This window comes from Meleagris gallopavo, chromosome 3 (assembly GCF_000146605.3).
Source record: "Meleagris gallopavo isolate NT-WF06-2002-E0010 breed Aviagen turkey brand Nicholas breeding stock chromosome 3, Turkey_5.1, whole genome shotgun sequence".
Classification (NCBI taxonomy): Eukaryota; Metazoa; Chordata; class Aves; order Galliformes; family Phasianidae; genus Meleagris; species Meleagris gallopavo.
This window is the reverse complement of record NC_015013.2, coordinates 20,866,690-20,885,189: the sequence shown is the minus strand read 5'-3', so window position 1 is coordinate 20,885,189 and position 18,500 is coordinate 20,866,690. Positions and strand designations below refer to the sequence as shown.

At 34.9% G+C, this 18,500-nt stretch overlaps 1 protein-coding gene across 5 annotated transcripts in view; it reads right to left on the bottom strand.

Moving 5' to 3' along the window:
- CDH18 (cadherin 18) overlaps positions 1 to 18,500 on the bottom strand; it is a 204,045-nt gene that overhangs the window by 165,388 nt on the left and 20,157 nt on the right. For all 5 annotated transcript variants that reach the window (XR_004159171.1, XM_010708478.3, XM_010708479.3 and 2 more), the window contains exon 2: positions 18,214 to 18,287. The gene's annotated coding sequence lies outside the window, so the exon portion shown is untranslated. The remainder of the gene's footprint in view (positions 1 to 18,213; positions 18,288 to 18,500) is intronic.

Genomic DNA, 18,500 nt, shown 5'->3' with positions numbered 1-18,500 from the left:
ATTAGAACTGCTCTGGCTTTGTTTAGGTACGATAAAGTCATTAAAATTTATATGAACTTGCCAACAGAAAGAAACAGGATTTTTTTTTTCCCACAATAATGGAAGAGGACTTCAAGACTTCGCTGTGCATTAGAAATACCCATTAGTGACATATTTTCTATTGCCACTACTCATTTTATTACAAAAGGTTATGCTGAAGTAAGGGAAGACCACTAGTCGCCTATGTCTCGGGAGGAGTTAAAAAAAGAAACTCAGTACAGTATTTTCTACTAGAGAAATGAATTTTTAGCATTCAGTTTTACCTTTCTTTCCATTTCTATATCAGTGTAATCACCCATCAACCTCTGGAAAGATCAAGCCGCTGATCTTTCAAAAGTCTCACATCTCATTTCAGAAGTTTTCATACATCAGTAAGGTATCGTTACCTTCTTTACATAGAAACGTGACTTAACAAAAATTTTTCACAGCTAAATGTTGTACAAAGTCACACCAGAGAACAAATCCAGAGATTCCAAGTCACATTTGTTTCTAACTGTAAGTTGCTCCTTGATTTCTTCACCTTTCTGCATTTTTTCTTTATTCATGCTAGAAATCAGTTTTGCCTTGAGGAATGAAGTTTCCTCCTAAAGATTCCTATATTTGCTGATGAGCTACTTCAGTAAATACTTAAGTCATTGTTATATTACAGGTGTACATTAAATTAAATGGTACCTTACAAAACAGTAAGGCTGCTATTTTATTTATTCAAGTACTATTATTCTTCCTTTTGTTTCCATCTTGGGGAATGCCTGGGAGCTGTTTATAAGACTATCACCAGTGCATAATAATGCAAAAAATTGTATATAAGGTGCATTGAGATTTCTTAGATGGCACATTTAAAATGTATTTAAAATCATTACTACTAAACTTTCCTTCATAAAAACTGTGAAGATGATACTAGTGGAAAACTCATACTTTCTAAAAGAATAAATATATATGAGTGCAGAATATAGCAATAAATCAAGATTTACTATACAGATCTTTGTTTCTCACTCCTCTCAGAAGTCATCCACAGAGTAAATTCAAAAACACCAAAATAGATCATTTAAACTGTGCTATTTACACAATTAAAATATATATATATTAATAATTTTAAAAAGTGACAAAATTCAAAGGGCTTCTTCATCTCTTAAATGTCTGCTCTGCTTAGGCGTAACGGTAAGCAGAAGAAAATGAATTAAGTGAATTGACTGTTTCAAAAACACTGTTATTTAATTCCATTCTGAGATTATTAGTTAAAAAACACACCAAAAAATTGAAGGTTCTTTTTTTTTTTTTTTTATTTTATTTAATTCTCGTATCTTTTAAAATTAAACAGAGAGAGAGAAAGATGACAATGGAATCTGTTTTCTGTTATAAACAGGAATTCGGGCTTCAAGAGTTACTGAATTGTATTTTAAGCCTGGAGAATCATTTCCACATGAGAAGTTCGACAATTAAAGGAAGAAGGATATGTAGTGAAGATTCTTTGAAGTGTTTTGGACTCTTGTAAACTGATATCAAAACCAAATCCTAATTAATGCTCAGTATAAAGCTATTCTGAGTTACTCAGCATCCTTCTATTAAAGGTCTACTAGAAACATTCATTTAAAAACAAATAAACAAAACAAAGCAATCTGCCATGAAGACAGCAAAGCTAGTCTACAGGGGGGCAAGTACAGATGGGAAGATCCGAAATGGATAACAAGCAAATAGGAAATATTCAAAATGTGAGCAATTGTAAAAGGACCGAACATTCTGAAATGCCTTCATTTGCTGCCTTACACTCTCATACTGAGATTCTGACTGCTCAGGGCTTGTCTGTAGCTTCAGATTAAGTGTCCTGCTTTATGGATTTTTTTATAATGATTCATGCAGCTGCAAAGCAGTATTCTGCTATTGCTGTCTCCTGGGAGCCCCTGATGAAAATGAGTTGTGTATCTCAAGGGACTGTCAGAATGAGTTAAAATTAAAATAAATAATTAAATAAGATGAGGTGGGAGAGTCCCACCAGCACTGCTGAATATCATTACGGGAGAGTAGTTACTGCTTAGTATGGCAGCAAGCCTCAGTAATGAACTCCCAGGAAACCAGTAAAAGTGCAGTGATACAAAATGTGTATGCACCATGAGGAGATGCCATCCTTAATAGTGGAGACTTGTCCTGAATCCCAGTGTTTCCTACCTCTCATAATCAAATTGATCATATAACTGTATTCATCCGAATGATTCATTTTTGTAAATGCACATGCAGTGCAGTTCCATGTTATTTATTTATTTTACATCCCTCAGGAACCCTTTTCAGTCCCTCTGTGATGCAGTTACAATTAGTTATAGTACTTGTAATTAACTGCATTTCTCATTTACTTTCTGAATTCCCCCTTTGCACTCAGCCCTACGGGCTTCTTTCCTGCCCAGAACAAATTCTGACATTATCAAAATCTGACCAACTTCAGTAAAATTATTTGAATATAAACTATCAGGCAGGAAAATAATCTTTTTTTTTTCTGCATTTCCTCTGTTTAGTCTGTTGCTTGTGTTACATCCTTCAGCACTACAGAAATAATTTTATATTGATCTGGAGATCAAAGACAGAAAAGTGAGCTAGCACTGAAATGAAAAGTTTGTTACTATTTTATCTTTCTGAAGAAGAGTTTCACAGATTGTCAACAGCATATATACAGCACTCCAGTGGACATCTGACAACTAGCAGGGAGCACAAATTGTAGTTCGATGAAGGGAAATGGTTCATCAAACTTATCTATAGTTGATCTCTGCTCTCTTTCCCCAGGCTGTGGCAGAGATGAGCAACTGGACTTTGCATTAGAAGAAGAACAAAGTTCTCAGCCAATATGATGCAGACAACGTATAACCATAATCTATTGAGCAATGCATTCTGCACATACTGACAGAGATAGCATCCAAATTGTTTCGGAGAGAATTTTAAAGCTGTATTGAATATTGTTATCTTGTCCCTTCATTGCATTTATGTTGTAGGTATGTGAATCAATGTTAAAATAAATAAGGCTCATCTCTTTAAGCCAATCACCCTCACTCATGGGTTAACAGTGTCCAAGGTGTGATTTTTTTGTACCATTTTCACACTTTCACACAGTCCTTTGGTAAAGACCATTTCACCTAATCAAAGAAACAAAAAGAACTCTGTTAAGCTAGAATTGACTTTATTTCACTTAACAAATTATTTTACATAAACTATAAATACTTTTCTTTCATTTAGGGAAATAGAAAATCTGTGGTGGAATTAAAGGTGTGGAAAAATGTGAGGGAAAAAAGGATCAAAGAAAGACAAGAAATCAGATATTATAAAAAGATAAGTAAGAGAAAAAAAATTAGAGTAAGATAAAACAAGGACATTGAAAAATTCACTGAAGAAATAAATCAAGATAAAGAAGAAAACTGGAAAGTTCAACAGGAAAAAGCTGCAGCTGTCAAAGCTGCTTCATGAAGTTATCAGAGACAATTTTTTTTCCTAAGATTTACAAGTGTGTGTGAAAAAGCCACAAGCAGTACAATTCCTGTGGAGTATAAGAAAGCTAGTTTACAAAGTTCAACAGGAACAAAAGTAAGGAAAAAATTAACTGAAAACAAAAATCATGAAAAGAAATTCCACATGAAATATGGCAATCTGTGATCCGGCATGCTGAGATTGCCAAGAGAAGTGCAAATGTAGCATTTAATCCCTTTTTTTACCTTCAGAGACACCTTCTCTTTTGGGGCATTCTAAAACAAAATATAACAACACACCAGACAAATCCTCCCATTTAGAAAGCAAGTTGTTCTTCTGGAAAGTAAATTATTATTCCACATAACAAAAATCTATTTTGACAGCACAGATACTGGTTGCAATGTGTCCTAATGCTGTCATTAGATGTCCAAAATTAGACACTGCCCAAGAATTAATAAATTAATATTCCAAATTGATTTTTTAATGTTAACAATAGCTGCATTTAGTTTCAGAGTAAGCATTCATTAAAAAAAAAAAAAAATCATCATCATATTATCTCAGAAAAATGTGATGAATTTTTCAGTAACACAATGACTGACAGACATATGTCAAACAATTCCTACTTAGGAGATTCTTTTCTCCCAGTAGCCTCAGGCCTTCACAGAAACAATGTCAGAAACCTCAGTGAAATCTTCAGTCTTTAGAAGATAGTTTTTTCCTAAATCCTCATAATCCATACTATTTTCTAAATCTACAAATCTCTAGTTCTCTCTATAGTTCTTCCTTAATTCAAAGTCGAGCTTATTCTCAAATATCCATTTTACCTATATCATTAGGTATATTGCTAGTTTTTTATTAATTGCAATGCCCTATTTTACTAACTGAACATTTTCCATGCTTTAAATGCACTATGAATTCCCTGTAAAAATCACAAAAAAAATAAAGCTCAGATATACCCTTGGGTTTAATTTGTGAAATATATGATCTTAGAATTGAAATAATTTGGAGTTCCAAGGTTTAATTAAACGATGCTTATGTTTTTATTCTTATTTCCATTGTAGGTCTTATTTTAGACAATTAATACCTAAAAGCTCAAGACAGCATGAATTTATTTCTAGGACAATAGTTCTAATCTTTTCCTTTGTAAATCTATTGCAGCATACTAACTATACCTTGAGACTGAAAAGGAAAAAAATACAGCCCACAGAAAACTTTTCATCCAGCATTAACACACTGACATTCCTGGTTTTCTGGTAAATTACTGACTGTTTTGTGAAGAATGAATAAAGAAATATAAAACCTTCATTTAAAATTCTGGCTGCAGCCCTAACAATTAGCCAGCATTGACTTAACTTGTGTTTTGGAGAATAGTGTATCTACATTTTTCCTTGACTTTCATTACCATTATTAAAGTAGTTTGCAGTCCACGTTTCCCATTAGCCTAACAGGCCTTAATGAAATTACCTCACTGGTTAGAACAGGTGGCATCGTTTAAACTAGCCAGGTCATAAAACAGAACCAACCAACCAATTGAGTTCTGTGTCCATCCAGCCTTTTCATTTTGACTCTGCCAATATCAATTTTTTGTGTTTTTTTTTTTTTTTGGTTGGTTTGTTTTGTTTTGTTTTTTAACATATAAACCATCTATGCTCCTTAACAAAACCCACAGCAACGCAGAAAATCCAATGGAATTAGCACGTAATTCAAGTTATATTATTACAACAGGAATTTTAAAAGTGCACCTAAATGATACTTCGGTTAGATGATAAACAAGATAAGCTATGACCTCAACACTGCCATTAACAGTGAGTAGCTCCAGTAAGCAGTAGCTATAGAGATTATTTAAAACTCATTCATTCCAAAAATAAGTTGAAAACAGTTAATAAAAAACATTTTCTATGAATGGGTATAAGAAGGCATTAAACACTATGAATCAATTAATTTTTTACCCTGCTAGTAAGTGCATTTTGTGAAAGAGTGTCAATGGGCAGAGAAACACATCATCTTTCTTGAACAAAGGAAGACATGCAAAGTTTGCAAACAGAACAGGAGCAGTACTTAATTGTACTTAGTATGTACACATAGACAGGCAATTAACACCTAATGGAAATAAGACATTAAAACATGATTAAAGGATTCAAAGCCTGTTCTCAGCTGGTAATACAAAACTTTTTTTATATAAAACAAGCAAACACAGCAACTTCAGGGTAACAACAGTGCTCTGCTGCAATGAACAACTGTAAAAATTTTGTTTCCAACTATACAATGCTACCACAATGCTACCGGCAGAACCACAACACAGTAACAACACAATTACTCAGATAAAACCCAGCCACTGTTTCTATAGCTGTAATTGCATACACAGTGCTACTAGCCTTTTCATGCTGTGAAAGGCACAACTGTGAAACAGAGAAAGATGAATCATGAATCTGACTCACACCTTTCTCTTTGTCTCAGTCGGAGACCAATCCACCTACAATTATATCTACAGTTCCCGTATGTAGCCAGGGACAATAAAGATATGCAAGACAGCACAAAGATGCTTTTGTATTCCCAAAGCAGCAGAGCCTTTTCTTATGTTTTGTTTCCCTTCCCAAGAAACTTGCTAGCAGAATAAAAATTTCAATGATTTCGTGAGTCATTTCTCTCATTTATAAAGGTCAGGTCACTCAGTCAGGGACAAAAGCAAATATACGAGACTCTGATGACCAATAAGCTAGATTAAATATGAAGAACTTGGAACATCCTATTTCTGTATAATCCACAGGTACTGTTTATTCTAAGAAATTATTTCTCAAAGATGAATAGCGAGAGCTCCTTTGGGAAGTATGATAACATTCCAAATGACTGGTAAAACAAAAGGAAAAGGAAAGGAAGTCCATTGTAGACATTAGAAAGAATTAAAGACATTTACCTTCCATACTTTGCTACTAGTTCCACAGTGTGTGCTTGAAACTCTTGAAGTCGTGTAAATTATTAGTTTTGTTATCAAAATTATGGAATGTAATGTACACAATGCACATACATTTCTTCGAAGAATTATAAATATGTCATTATTTACACAAACCTGGAACTCAAAGTTTCAGAGAAAAAATATTAAGTGACCTATCCTTATAAACAAATCTTTCTCTTTATGCTTGAAAATTGAAAATATTTTTTTCTAGTATGCCAAGAGGGGTGATTGTTCACCGAGAATCACATCAAAAATTTTTCAAAATATATTTCATCATAGAAAATAAATAAAATACATTTTTACTGGCTGATTTTTCTTTTCCTTATGAATCAAAATATAAATTTTCACCACTGTTTCTAAAATAATCAACTTTTTTAAGAACTTAACAACACAGGAAGAAAAACAAACTTTTTTTTTAAATTATTTTTAACATTATTTGTCAATGTCCATCACAGTTATAACCAAAGTAGCCCATTTTTCTTGTGCTAGATTCAAATGAGAAAACTCTGATTCTTACTACATTGATATATTTTGTGGTTGTAGATATTATGGAAGCAAAAGCGCACAGTAGAAAGAAACTATTACAGATATGTTAAATTATAGCTACATACAAAAAGAAGAATTTACATGTGGCTGATAAAATATTCCAGAATGCCCTGTTAATTTGAACAGTAAGCAAGGTTTTTGTGAAATCAGCAAGCAGCACCCAAGTTTTGGCAGCTAGCAGCATCTGTTTGGGTCAGTTACTGTCAAATTAATACAAAAACACTAAGCTCATCTTTCTTACTGCAAAGAAGAAAATTCTATTTCAGGCTTGAATTTTTGAGTGCCATGTGAAATTAGAGCAAATTGCCACTGGCTTCAATGAACGTACCGTAAAGTTTTCATCTACTGATTTGAGAATACCCTGACACCACATGTATAATCATACAAAACTGAAGTCAAGAAGAATCTTTGGGCATCATCTGGTCCAACCTGCTGCACAAAGTAGGGTCAGCTTCTAGGTTGGACACAACTGTATAGCGTAGCTGTAGGTAAGCCCGAGGGAAAGGAATATGTGTTGGCCTAGGGTTAAGCTAGTTGAACAAGAGGTCAAAAGCCACTGAGTATGACAAAACTTGCTGGACACAAAAAATTATAACAATATAAGAAGTTACAGAGAAGGAACAGCTGGATCTCACAGAGACTTGAAAAGCAGCTGAACTTCACAGACAGTAAAGAAGAATATAGGACCCCTACAGAGAGTAAAATATTGCAGAGTCCACAGTGTCTAGGCAACCATCTCAGAACTGCTTTATAGAGTTGAGACTACCAAGGGAACACTATCAGACATACTGAATCTGGATGCAATCCAAAAACAAAACAACAACAATAAAAAATACATAAATATTGAAAAAATACATAAAAATGAAATAAAATTTTCCACAGAAATAAAACATTGAGTGATAGGAGGCTGGAGAGAAGTGCTGTGGAAAGGGATCTGGGGGTTCTGGTAGACAGCAAGCCAAATGTGAGGCAACAGTGTGCCTTGGCAGCCCAAAGGGCCAGTCGTACCCTGGGGTGCACCAGACCCAGCGCTGCCAGCCAGAAGGGGAAAATTGTTCCACTCTGCTCTGTGCAGCCTCAGCTTCAGCACGGTGGGCAGTTTGGGTGCCACGATATAAGAAGGACATAAAACTATGAGGGAGTGTCCAAAGAAAAGCTACAAAGATTGGGAATAGGAGGTTAGTGGCCCTGCCTAGGGCGGGGGGATTGGAGCTTCATGATCCTTGAAGTCCCTTCCAACCCAAGCCTTTCTATGACTCTATGAGTGAGGAGTGGCTGAAGTCCCTTTATTTGCTCAGCCCAGAGCAGAGATGCTGAAGGGAGGCCTCATGGCGGCTGCGGCTCCTCACAGGGAGTGGAAGGCAGCACTCAGCTCTGGGCCTGAGGAAACAGCATGGAGCTTCAAGGGAAGATTAGGTTGGGAATTAGGAAAAGGTTCTTCACTGAGTGGGTGTTCAGGCATCAGAATATGCTCCCCAGTGCACCAAGCTTGTCAGAGTTAAAGAAGCATTTGGACAACCCTCTTAGATATATGGTTTGAATTTTGGGTGGTCCTGTGCCAAGAATCACAGAATCAAAGATGAAATGGACCTCTGAAGATCATCAAATCCAAACCTATCTGAAGTAGTAGGTTGTACAGGAAAGTGTTCAGGCAGGTGTTGAATAATTCCAGAGAAGGAGACACCACAGCCTGTCTGGTTCGCTTGTTCCAGTGCTTAGACACATCCTCAAGCAGATACACTCCAGTCACTCTCTTGCATAAGCAACTCCACAGTCACATCTAGCTGGCCTACCTTTCCTAAAAAGTACATAGTGATTCACGACAGCATTCCAATCATGTGAACTGTCCCACTATGTCTTTGTGACCACAGTGAAATCATGGCCTTGCAATTGTACACAGATCTCTAGTACTTCCTGTTTATTTTCCATGCTGTATGCATTGGAATACAGGCACTTTTGAGACAGAAAAAGGAGCAAAGGATGCAGGTTTCCCAACAAGGACACTAAAGGATCCCCCTATAGCTATACACACCCTTGAGGTGGCTGGCCTTCTGGCTGGCCACAGGAGGCAGCTAAGGAACATTTGTCACTGTCCTGATTGGCCTGGTTTATTCCCCAGTCAGTTGCAATCTTATGAGCATTTCCATTTTGGACCCCACCACTCAAGTCCTTCAGTTTAAAGCCCACATCACTAGCTTAGCTAGTCTGCTGACAGAGGTCTTCCTGCCTCTTCTAGATGGGTGGATCCCATCCCTCTCTAACAGGTTATAATCTTCATAGAACACTCCACTGTCATGAAAATCAAAACCCACCTGTGAGCACCTGCCATGTAACTATAAGTTGATATGCATTACACATTATTTCTGGCTTCTCTCCTTTTCTCCAGCAGGCAAAACTAATAAAAGCTAATAATAAAAGATTATTCAGGCACCATTTTTTTTTTCCCCACTTGTACTCCCGGGGCTTTATAGTCTTCTTTGGTTCTGTCCACGTTCTGACTTCCAGTGTCATTCATGCAGGAGTTGGACTCAGTGATCCTTGTGAGTCCTTTGCAATTCAAAATATTTTACAATTCTGTAATCATAGATTCTATCACTCAGGAATTCAACTCTGTAATTAGGTAATAATTTTAAAAGAAATAGTAGTGAATAACAGTTGTTGGCAGTTCCAAGATTTCTCATGTTGATAATAGTAACAAACATCACAAGTAAAGAAAAAGAAAAGCTAAGGAGATATGCATGTATGTAATGAGGTAATGGCTTCAACTTGTGCCAAAGAAGGTTCAGATTGGATACGACTCTGAAAGAGTAGCAATGCAATGGAACAGGCTGCCCACAACAGTGGTAGAGTATCTGGAGGTGTACAAGAAAAGGGTAGATGTGGCACTGAGGGACAAGGTTGAGTAGGCAGAGTGATGACTACATGGTTGATGGTTGGACAAGATGATCTTAGAGGTCTTTTCCAATCATAGTAATTCTATCATTCTATCAAGTCTAGATTTGTATTTATGAACATGCCTTCTTGACATCATACTTCTGGTATTTCTTTAAGTCACTGACTTTCCCCACAACATTATTTCTGCCAACCATACTATAATCACTGTCAACCACACAACATTACTGTTATTATGTTGATTTCGTCCCATCTCACTGAAAATATTTTGTGTTTATATGGTAAAGCTAGATCCTTCTCTGCCTGTACCAATCCTATCATTATTCTTAGCTTTCTCTATTCTCTTGAACTGTACATAATGTGCATTTCTTTTATTGTTATTATTATCTTCATATCTTGTTTTCTCACTTTTCCAGCTCAGTTAGTATTAAACCATCATGGTTCTCAAATTATCGTTCCTATCATTAAATGTGTTCAGTTCCATTTTAGACTGCCTCACTCATAAATACTGAATTCCTCAATGGCTATGTCACATCCTTCTCATGCATATCTACCGTAAAATACATTATCTCTTAAATGCACGCAGTATAACTCAGCAACTCATTTTGCAAAGTATTCAAAAGTCAGAACCAATATACAAAACAACCACATCAATTACAAAAGCAGCTTTTCCCATATGGATGAATGAAAGGGATACAGATAAAAATGTTTGTGGGTACATATATAGGAAAAGTCTGCCTAAAGGTAACAACTACAGGAAAAAAAGGAAGAAGAAAATTACTATAGTTTGCTATTGGAAATTTCTATGTATAAACACTATTGAAAATACAGAAATATCATTGTTAACTACTTTGGTTATCTTGGCAAGAAAAGTTTCTAGTAATTAGAAAATACACTTCTTCCAGAAGGCTGCTTCGATGGATGAGTAAATGTAAATCTTCATACAAGGTTTTAAATATTCTTATACCTTAGAAGAAATCAGAACTATGTTTATGGCAATAAGTATTTTTATTGCCACTTTGTAACAGATATGAACACAAGCGTTAAACATTTACTTGAAGTTTTTACCCTATGGCCAAGGTTGAATAGAAGAATGGATTTCTGCTGACTATTTTGAAGACATTTCTTATGTTGGAGGATTTCCCAAGCCCAGATAATTAGATTTCCTACATGTGGCATTGGCAAGAAAATCCAGTCATTTGTACTTTATATGACATGACTACTGTATGGTAGCGTAGTCAATATAACATAGTCTTGTCAGACACTGAAAATTTCCAGAATGTTCAAAGAAAACACTTTCTTAAGTTTCCTAACTTGCTTCATTGCAAAGCCAGAGAGAAGTGATGTACGAAATTCAGGTGAAATCCAAACTGGAAAAGATCTCACAATTACTTTTTAAAAATCTTACAGAAACGTCTGAGGTGTTCTACATAATTTAACCTAAATTCATCATTTTTTCAGATCTGAAGTTAAATTAATCTTTTATAAAGCAGACAATTTTCATGTACTAGTTTGTAATATTCTTCAAATCTCTAAACGTGTTAAATTCGCTAGTTCCACTAAATTGCTATAGACTTAGTACATACAACTTCAAAATATTCTTATGAAAATTTTAGCTTCCATTCTTGTCCAATTACTTTCCAGGAACAGACAAGAATGGAGATGAATTGCGATTGAATGTCAAAGCCGTAACACCAGCAAATCCTCAGGAACAGAAGGGGGATGTGAAATAAGGTTAATCAGTAGGATCACATCTTAAGTTCTGATTGCGCAAACAAAAAAAGACCTACTTAACTTTAAACCTATTAATGAAAAGCTCATTGAAGTTAATGGGATTGTTTGCTTAAGATTAAGCTTAAAACATAACTTTTTAAAGATCAGGTCACAGGCATTTTAATGGGGAACACAGAAGATGAGCTACTGTGAACAAATAACATCGCACATTAAAAGGTACCAGGTAAATTTAATAATGTAGCATTCAGTTTTAAAATGTTTTTCTTCCATTACCATATTAATAATAACCTAAAAATAAATGAAACATTGAAAGATCATTTTCATATTGTTTATAAATAAGAGTCATGGCATTTGATACTAGGCTTTCTAATGAGAGTTCAAAGTCTTCAAGAAACCATTCACAGTATGCTTAAAAGTTTAAAACAAAGAAAAGTTTTATATTGAATTCTTTGCATCCAGTGGACAACTCAAACTGTAATTTACATGCTCTCTGGAGCTCTGCTTTGTTTCTGTAAGTGAGCAGGATGAGAGTTTAGCACAATCCTCTGATTTAATAATCATCCAGCATCATTAAGAGAGCACCACAGTCAGCTGAACATCCAGAAAAGCTACGCTCTCACTTTAAGAAGGAATGTATTTCATAGAAAAGATCAGTTTGAGAAATACCTTATATCTCAGTCTCATTTTGAGCCTTATGTGACATTGCTTACAACAACACTGTTTCCTCAGTACACTATTCAAATAAGGTGAAAAGTGGTAGACTGAGGTCCCAACATGCAGCACGTGAAGTATCTGAGAAGGGTGGTGAACAAGTTTTAATAAACTATATCCTATTTATGAAAATACTCATTCAACAGAATTAGTAAAGAGAATATCATTTAATGAAGAATACAGCAATGAAAAGATAAATTTGCAAGACTATCAGCCCCAAAGATATATAATAAGAATGTATAATAAGACCTGGAATATTCACTGTGAAAACAGTCAAGAAAAACAAAATAAAACAAACAAACAAAAAAAAAAAATCCACATTTTTTTAAATAATATTATCACTAACCAGCCAATCAAAGTGAGATTCAAGTTCTTTACAGGCTGTTTTGTAGTCCTGCATTTCAGCGTTCCATGTCTCCTCGCTGCTTACCTATCCATTACTTTTTTAAAAAATTACTAAGAGGAATACTTACACCTCTACATATTCTAGCATGGATCTATAATTATTAAAAAAAGTTTGCACTGTAGGCAATACAACTAGAAAACCTTCATCATAAACTTTTGAGAATTCAAAGTGCACAGATATCAAACAAACCACCGCAAACTTCAGGACAAAAGAGCAGTATCAGTAAATAAATAAATAACAGTGATTAGAGAAGCTTAAAAACCTAATAAAAGTTCATAATCGTGAACTGGTGTAGATATAATAGTTTCAGGCAACTTCAGGTCTACGCAGAAAACAGTGCAATAGCCTGAAGTAACTAATCAAATATGAGATTAAACACAGAGGCTTGCTACAAGCATCTTAAACACTCAAGGAAATGGCTAATGGAATGAAAGCTAGCATAGCAAGGGTGCTCCATCCCAAAACTCACTCTAATCTGAAGAAATAACAGTTAAATATTCTGGGCTGCTCACTGTCAAAGTGGAAGGAAAAAGCTGCTTTTTTTTTTTTTTCCCCCCTCACTTCATAAACATCATCACGTATTTTTGATGTAATATTTTCACAATTTTCAAACATAAAACTTAGTACTATATTTCTGGAATTATACATTTCTTGAGACTAAGCAGACTCTATAAAGGACACACATGCCAGATTTAAGCAGCATTGACTAGTATTAAGCCCTCATGCATACCCTTTGCATGAAATGAAGGGTTCTTACGTGATTACTGTATTAACAGAGATTTCTTATGCATTAAAAGGTAAACACACTCCTAAAAAGATACTTATACATGTAATAGTGCAATTATTCAGTAAAGAATGTCATATTCAGTGCTTAATCCAAAGCTAACGACAACGAATAGTGAAATTCTCTAAGAAAATAATAGCTCTAAATCAACCCCGATGACTGAACAGATTAATCTTATGAGATCTGCTCCAAAGGTAATGCTTCCTGTTTTATTATGCTTGCTTGTGACATAGGGGTGGATGTTGGTGGTACAGCAGCAGAGGCTGAACTTCTGAATGGAATGATGTCTGACTTGGAAATGTGTATGAAGCAAAGGTGTATCACTGGATGCCTTCATGTGGAAAAAATTGCCCTCACTGACATTCATTGATACTTACTGAATGTATATGGAGATCGAAGAGTGGATGTGAGCACAGTGAAGGGTGGGTAGCGTGTTTCAGAACTGGTGGTAGCAACAGTGGATTGCCTCTGCTAGTGAAGATTTTTATGACTGTAACATATAGGCTCTTGTTCATTGCTGTGAAAATGAATACCTAGTGGTGATGACTGTTTTGAAAAATAGTGTCTTAGAGCTGAGAATTAGCTCTATCATATAATGCTTCAGTGCTTTTTTTATCTATCGTAGTTTCCACAGAAATAAATAGGAAGTATTACTTTCAGAGCAAGCTATGTATTTTATAGTGTTTTACTTAAAACCAGAGAGCAAAAAGGACAATCATCCATTCTACTTTTCCTATGAGTCTAATATCTTTTTTTTTCTTTCTAGAAAGCCTATTATAAGACACATAGTTTAGAAAATGTTAAGTTTCAAGTTTTATATTACAAATTTATAATGTAAGCATTACATTAGCCTTCATAACAATTTACGTAAAACTTCCTACAATCTCTTATGAATACATATTCTTTTGCACAGTTAATTAAATCAACGGAGATGAAATAATAAAAAGGAGTTCAGTATCAGATTACATTTTAAACATTACTCTTGGATTCCATTTGGGAAAAGGATTTAAATGAGATTTATTCATCAATCTGCAGTGTTAGCTTCTGCGTATGTTTTCATAAGTTAATTGTTTTTGTTAGTACAAAATCCAGGCTTTCCACTTATTAAAACATGTCTCACTTGGTTTCTGAGGTCTAATCATTCAAAATCCAAATTTTTATTTACTGTCAAAACTTACAAGAAATGGTTAAATTGAATAATGAAAAAGAAAAGAGGGGAAAAAAGTGAATAGGAACTCAAGATGTTAATCAGTTATCTGCTTCCTGGGTGTTTACATTTCCATGAGTTCTTCTGTCTGAAAATGCAGAATACGTTTAAGAGCAGTTACTTACTACTTGTGAACAGCAGCTCTTGAGCTCTGACAGCAAAGCAGTCAGCTTGGGCTGCATAACACACCCAGGAAATCGGAAATACTCTGCAGCAATACACATAAGCTCATTTTATCAAAACTTGTTTGAATGTATCTGCACCATACCAAAGATGTAGCCAGTCAGTGACATCTGCCTATGTCAAAAAGGTCAAGAACATTATCAATGCATTATCACATAACGGAGTTCAACCCTGTTTATTTCAGCATGTATTTAAACAAATGCCTGAGAAACCTGGCCTACTACAAGGATACAAGAGTTTTAATGCATGAATGAGAGCATTTGTTACATAAACGTCCTTTTAAAACTTCTCAGTTGTTAAAGGATAGATACATACTGTACATACTATAACATGAACTAAACGTACATGTGGATAGTAAATCACTCAAATATGCTATCCAAAGCAGAAATTCATTCACTTTAGCTATTCGATAAAAATAGATGCAAAGTACTGATCCATCTCAATAATATCAGATCTGTCACGTTTTCTAGACACACTTTTTTATAGCATATATTCTATTTGATTTGCATGTGCCTTTTAGCTTTTTGTCATATCTGAGAGAGAACTAATCCAATTATGTCAATTTTTAACTTTTACCAAAGAGATATTATACAGCTAAGCAAAAAAATCTTGTAGCTTTGTTATTATTATTTTCAACCTTTATCCTTCACTGCTTTTATTTATTTTTATTTTATTTATGTAAATTGAAATTAATTTTTACTGCACTTTCACCAAGGAGAGAGAATAAGGAACCCCAGAAGAGCTGACTACATATGCAAGTGTTAAGATAGAGCTCACTAGGCATCAATCCTTTGGTATGCGTCAAAATAAACAATGGAAAGGAAACATTTTATGAGGCAGTTGTAACTCCATTTCTACATGCAAATAGAAAATCCAATGCATCAAAAATATTCATGCCAAAATAATACCAACCAGAAACTACACAGAATAACAACAGTTCTTAAATAAGCAGAGTGACAGTTATGTAGTAGTGGTGTCAATATACTCCCAGTCTGCACATACATACAGACCATCAGAACAAAGCATTTATCTTTTCTCATATTTTCTTATTTTTTTCCACTTATTTAACACTATCAGAAATCACAAACCTTCTCATAGACACTGTCCTAAACAGTAAATGTCAAAGTAATCTTGCTTTACCCCTGACACAAGCACATTCAAATATGTTCTGTTTCTGTTCTAGAAAAAAAAAAAAAGATTCTTTCTGAAAATAGGGGAAAAAACATTCTAGAGACCAACAACATGGGGATTCTTTTCCATCTCTTCTCTTAAAATCTTTAACAATGGAATGGTTAGTGTAGAAAAATCATTAGGAAGCAAGTCTTCTAATCCAGCTGGACTAGGCAGGATTTGTACTGCTAAACTAAGATCAGTATCTCTGCTTCTAAGAATAAGGTCATTAGTAATCTTAATCCAAAAATTTAGTTGGAGCATTTAGAAGTCATATATTCCTCACCATTCTTTCCAGTATTTTATTAAAGCTTTGTTTTTACTTGTATCATTCTTACATTTCAGTGACTACTGTCTACCAAACCAACCTTGGCACTGATTTTTAAAATTTTAGTGCAATTATATCCATAGGGCATTTTGTTTTCAGGTAACTTCTCAAGCAGTACAGCTACCAGCCACAGGAGACGGTCTATATTATTACAGTTATTCATAAAATTTATAATATTTATTCCAAAAATCCAATCATCCATTATCAACATACAACCCATGTAATTTGTGTAATGTGTCAATTCCTCCAATTTCTCTGTTCCTTCCTTGTTTTCTATCAAGGCAATATTAATTATTCAGCAGTTCACATTTGCTTCCACCCAAAGCCCTGTGAGATGGCAGGAAAGAGGTGTACAGTCCCTCAGAGAGAGAGAGGTATTGATTCTAAGCTGAACAGATGGAGGAAGGTTGTGGGTAGGCAAGACAGATTATTTCCTCCAACATAGCTCCAGCGGCTATTGAAATATGCAGTCCACTTCCTCTGGCTTTCTAATTCTCTGTCATCTCACTTCAATCTAGCCCACTTAATGGACAATAAACCCTTCTGCTTTTTGGCTGGGTTAGTTTTTCTCTGGTTATTGTGCTGAGTTGTTTCCCCAAGGATATGAGTAAGTATCAGACTTGGTACCTCAAAGGAAAGAGGAAAATAGCTGGGAGGCGTTCATCTGTCAGCAATGAGTAGCAGATTGGTTTGTCCCCTTCTAATCCGCATCCTGGTTACATCCTCACAAAAAAAGCACTCCACACTTCTTCTAGCTACTCCTATAAAAGGCAACATTGTTCCTCTGCTTTCTAAGCCTGCTGTTTATCCCAGAGTCAGGGACATCCTAATGCATTCTCCTTCTCTGCACACACACACATAAACAAATATTAAGGCAATGTCCAAAATTCCTAAGCTAATGTATCTCCAACAACCTATCATTATGACCTTCTGTCTCAGATGCTTTCATACTTTCAATTCTAAGAAAAAGCGTAAATTCAGTTTTTAAACTAATTTGCTGAAGTAGCAACAATTTTAGAAGTACTGTATTCTAGGTGTAGAATTTAATGATTTTTTTTTATGTGACTGTTCTCTAGCAACAGCTTTAGTGCTTAATACAAATGCAAATACGTCTAAACATTTATGAGTTCAAGCTTCACACCTATTTGTGTTTTACTTTAATTTCTCACATCATGTTACCAGGTCTAACCAGTAAGATTCATTATTATACATCACTTTCGTTTGCAGATATTTTCTCTTGGGAAGAAACAGAAAGCAGTTAACACCTGTACTATGAAAAATATGACATGATGCAAAAAACACTTAAATTAACAGAGAAGCACACTACAAATAAAGCTGACAGTCACTTACAGTACAAAACAGAGTGACATTTTTAGTAGCATGAAAGTATAGATGACAGGCAAATCTTTATTCAATTAACTCCCAGTTTCCAAGGGCAGAGTTGTATGTGCACATCCAAACTGCTTCCTCTAATTTTAGAGACTTTCTATGCTGAATATTTAAAGCTACTTAGTATCTAAATCAATTTAACAGAATGCCACTTAACTTACTTCTCACTTTCAGCTTTCAATAATTTACTCTGTATACTTCAATGTTGCATAAATCCAATTCCTAAATACAATGAAATAGATCTGCTGGCCTTTTTAAAATATATTTCAGTTTCAAAATAGCTAGACTTATATGTGCTCAAGATGCAGAGAATGCAATGACAGCACCATATTTATATTCTTTTTAGTATTATAAAAGTTTCATACCAATCCATCTGCGTATCCTACTTACTTCTGCAGCTAAAATAGCAGGTAAAACAGGCACTTACTGTTCAGTGGTTACAGGACACTTCTCCACTCCTTTTCCAAGCAACTTGCCAAATCAAACCTACTGCCTCTTTAGCTGCAAGCAAACAAAAAAGAGTCAGATTTCAAGGAACTGAGGGAGAGGACATTTTACTAAAAAATGTCTTTCAGATTAAGTAAAAAGCATGTGATATTAACCTTTAAATCTTTTCAACATAAAAACTATTAATAATCTATGAGCGTGAAATCCCTTCACAAGTATACAGTTAAAATCTTTAGCAAGAAAAAAAAAAAACAGAAGCGGTCAGAT